At 35.1% G+C, this 4,484-nt stretch overlaps 1 protein-coding gene across 1 annotated transcript in view; it reads left to right on the forward strand.

The window, feature by feature from the left end:
- Nucleotides 1–759: 759 nt before the first annotated feature.
- The window catches only part of LOC119831057 (calcium/calmodulin-dependent protein kinase type II alpha chain), a 12,821-nt gene continuing 9,096 nt past the window's right edge, over nucleotides 760–4,484 (forward strand). The window contains exon 1 of the mRNA XM_038354289.1: nucleotides 760–911. The gene's annotated coding sequence lies outside the window, so the exon portion shown is untranslated. The remainder of the gene's footprint in view (nucleotides 912–4,484) is intronic.

Consider the following 4,484-nt stretch of genomic DNA (forward strand, 5'->3'; position numbering starts at 1 on the left):
GACAGATACCAATTTTCTCTAAATTTCGCATAAAACAAAAACATTACTAGTTAACATAAGCAGAGGATTTTCTGATGAATAATTCAGACTTAAATCTGTTAGGGCGTTCCGATAAGCTTCTTGAAATCCATGTCAACGAAACCTACTTTCGTATATTTTCCGAAGTGACAAAATAAAATAATGTGTTTCTTATTCAAGATCCAAGAATGACGCGGTATGTTAAGTTTATACGTATAAAAGAGTACTGGAGGCCTAAATCTCATCTTACATCTCAATACTTTTAAAGATGAGCTAAAATCTTATATATTTGAATAATCTTGTAGATTCTTATATGTTTTTGTTTTGCTCGTGTTTTGAACTGGTAAGTGGTAAGTGAATAATTAAAATTGGGAAAGATTCACATGCCGATTTATCGAGGTAAAGAAATGTGCATTAATAATATATATATGAACGGGCTGTTTGGTATATATAGGTTAACTTAACTGCAACGTTTTAGTTTGATTTATGAATATCTAATTACCTGCATACTATTAAGATAACAATTTCATCTGCAATTGACATCAATTAGGCAAATGTCTGAATGGCGCCATTAAATTGCCTTGTTGGGACATTAATCACGAATTAAAGTAAATACAGGCGCTCGTTAACAGTTTAGCACGATATAATATCTGTGTTTACGTGATTCGATACATTATTTAACGGATGGTTCACCTTCAGAGGTAGTTTCTTTTAATAATATGAATGTACTTAATCTAGGACAAGTATATTGCATTCACACACGTGTTTCAATGAAAATCAGCTGTAACTGCAGTGCGCAAGGATTGCGTGTAACCAGACACGCCGGTGTCCGGTGACAACCAGCCTCCATTCTCATACAAATCTAGAATAAACTATCTACATAAATGCAACTGGTATGTATCAAATTATAAAATGTGTATAAAGTAACGTTGCACTTGCAATTATTTTAATGTGTACCTGCGTAATGACGGCCCTATACAGAACTTTAAATAAGAGAAACAGACGAAAAGCATCGGCAGTTAAATCGCATAAAGACGGAAGAATGATAATTTAACAAATTGCTGTCTACTGATTGCTTAATCTAAGTATGCAAATAAGAAAGCGGATAAAAAGAATTGACCCTTAAATTAGATAAAACCGCCAGTAAGAATAATAAGATACATTAAGGTTGTTCATTGCCTACTGTTAAGGTATTTTATAGATGAGATTTAGTGAAAGCTCGACGAAGGGGATGGAAATTAAGCGACTGGCACTCTGACTAAACGAAAGAAATCCAAAAGTATTTTGTTGGCGACTGCTGACTGTGCAACGAGCTTCGAATACTTTTGCAAACTACAATTTTACTAGACATCATATAGGTGCTTTGACAGAGTGATGTTAATTTAATTTTTTCTTGGTAATATGAACAAAAAATCTGCAACAGGTTAGAATAGAATATAACATTCTCAGTAATCGAATGAATATTCGGAATAAGTCTTACAATACTTACATACTCAAATGTTAATGTTCGCTCTATCTTGTTTTGCTACTATATTACTGCAGAATATGCTTCTTCAGTGGGGTATTTATTAACTAGTAAAAATCAAATTATGATAAGAATTCATATAACTTGTGTAATACAATAATAATAATATGATGGACATAATACAATAGACTATTAGGAAGAAGCACAATATTGCGTTTGAATACCTATTAATAAATAGGTAATTATATAATGTTATGTAACATAAACAGGGTTATTAACTTTTTTATTCACAATTTAAGAGGAAAATAAAATTCACAACAGCAATCTCGATTCAGTGGGAGGGATAATCTCAGTTACTATGTTGTTCAAGATTTGCATTTATATTGGCCTAGTCATGCCAACCATCCGCTTCTATCATCTTCAACTTCGAACTAACTATTTTCCTTAACTATTATCTGATCTACCGTGTTCACGAGTTCACGAGAGATTATAGTTCAGGCAAGGTGTTGGGTACGCATGTTCAAATAAAAAGAATCAAGCTCTTTAGTTTTATAATATTACTAGCGGTCCGCCCCGGCTTAATATGTAGAATATACAGCCTATAGCATTCTGGGATCGATTAAAGAATTTGTAAAATCGGTCCAGTGGTTCCTGAAATTAGGGCTTTGAAAGAAGCAAACAAAAAAATCTTAAGTTTAAGTGTGATTTTAGCTTTCTTATGGAGCCTAGACGTACGTTCAAAGTATATATGTAAAAAGATGAAGCCCAAAAGTATGTCACATAAATTAAATTGAGAAGGGTGTATACTGGATAGGTATACAATATACATATCCCATCCCTTACGGGTGCTCGAAACATGTCACTTGTGGTGATGACGTCAATATAAACTCTCACCAATATCACGTGGCTTCCGCACGCTTTGAGCTTCAAGTGTATTTACGCACACTGCCACAGGCCGGCATCGCTACAGCATCCGTTATCCAAATGGCGTCAGAGACGACTTTGAATGACCCATTTTCAGAGAAATTAAACACAATACAATTGGACTTTTCACCGATTCATACTTTGAACAGCTCTGATTCAATCGTTACAAAATTTTCAACGCCCACACAAAATGTTTGTTCGTCTAAAAAGTGGAATTTCTTTTTGAGCAAACAGAGGAACACAACGGCCGACAGACTACATCACAAAGGTCGAGTCGCAAAAAAATGTGTTGGCTTTCTTAATGAAACCGCAACAATAACGTTGGTATTTTTACAATGAATTAAAAAAAATATTTTACTTGTTGGTAAACGATTACAACAAAGAACGTAGATTAAACGCTAATAGTACTCTAATGTAAGTTATTCTTTTATAAGCAAAAATTGAGGGTATCATAACTTTCGCGAGATATGTGACGGTTATGTTCAAACAAGGAAATTAGATAGAGAACTAGCTGCGCCCCGCGGTTTCACCCGCGTAAGTCCGTATCCCGTAGGAATATCGGGATAAAAAATAGATGTTGGCCGATTCTCAGACCTACCCAATATGCTTACCAAATTTCAGAGGAATCGGTCAAGCCGCTTCGGAGGAGTATGGCAACGAAAACTGTGACACGAGAATTTTATATATATAATAGATTAGATAGGCTACCATAGACATTTCTGTCTGTTTCATTTAGGCTTTTACACTGAATACATATCTCAGACATGTTCTAAAGATAATTAACCATTGATTAACCTATATTTCTTTTATTCATTACATTGTTCACGGATACAATTATTTTGAATGCAATAGAAATTTTCGAAACATTAAACGCATTAATACAGTATTTAAAAAGATTGATCAGGATAAGCCCTAACGGAAATTAAATGTAAGATAAAAATTCAGAATTTATTGCTGAATATTTTACGCACTAGTTAATATTATATACTCAAGATATTCTTGCAGCCCGTTGCTTTGCATTATTATAGAAGTAAACTTACCAAGTTGATCTTCACATAACATCGCGGCCGGCGCCGCGTTTCATCTCCCGCCAATTTGAAATAATCACCGAACACAGAACGCATTACACGGATAACGAAGCAGTCCGCGATCGATATACTCGTTCACTACGCAGCCGAGCGGACGCAGCAAACAGAACACAGTGGATCCGACGCTCTACCACACATATTACTCTCAAGTTATTAATTTACAAGCACGTCCACTCATGAGAAAAGCAACTTGAGACGACCGCAACGTTCGAAACCTTAATACTTCCCTTCGCTGCAAATATAAGGTGACAGAAACGTCGATGGACCCGATCGAATACCTTCGCGTTATTTCGCATTACTTTGCCGCTGCCTCAAATCACACCACTGCGATCACTAGATGATATATTTTTATACTGAATAGACTTGAAACTGAAGAGAAACTCGTTAAGAATCGTCCAAGATAAAGGAATTACTTTTGAACGCGTCAACCTAGTACCTATATAAAAATAAATATGAACAATGTGGGGACAGGAACAGGAGTCGCGTAATAATAAAAGAGCTCGCGTGGGGATAGTACGGAGGGTGCATTGTGCACCGGCAAATTTCGGAAGGGCCCGCTCTTCGAGCCCTTGTTTGGTCCCCCCTACACTTGCGCAAGATGCCAACCAGTTTTGATTTTCGTGAATATAACCGTGGATTTAACCGTTTACAAAGCCCCTTTCATCCTCCTTACCGTTATAAAATAATGGATTTTTGACAGTTAACAAATACATAAAAAATACAAAACGCCTTAGTTTATTTATTTTTAACAACAATTTCTGTATTTTTAATTATGTTACAAATAAGTTTAGTAACAAAAATGTTACACGAGCAAAAGAAATTAAATTTAAGTAATAGATATAAGTATAAATGTAAATTACGGGTAGGTAAAAAATTAATACAACAGAGGCTTCCATTAAGATTCCTGGTTATCATATAGTCCGGTCAATTTAGACCAAAAAATGAGGGTGAAGTTACATAAAGTCCCAACAAGCTGAATTTCTGTGAAG

Source organism: Zerene cesonia, chromosome 13 (assembly GCF_012273895.1).
Source record: "Zerene cesonia ecotype Mississippi chromosome 13, Zerene_cesonia_1.1, whole genome shotgun sequence".
In the NCBI taxonomy this organism is placed as follows: domain Eukaryota; kingdom Metazoa; phylum Arthropoda; class Insecta; order Lepidoptera; family Pieridae; genus Zerene; species Zerene cesonia.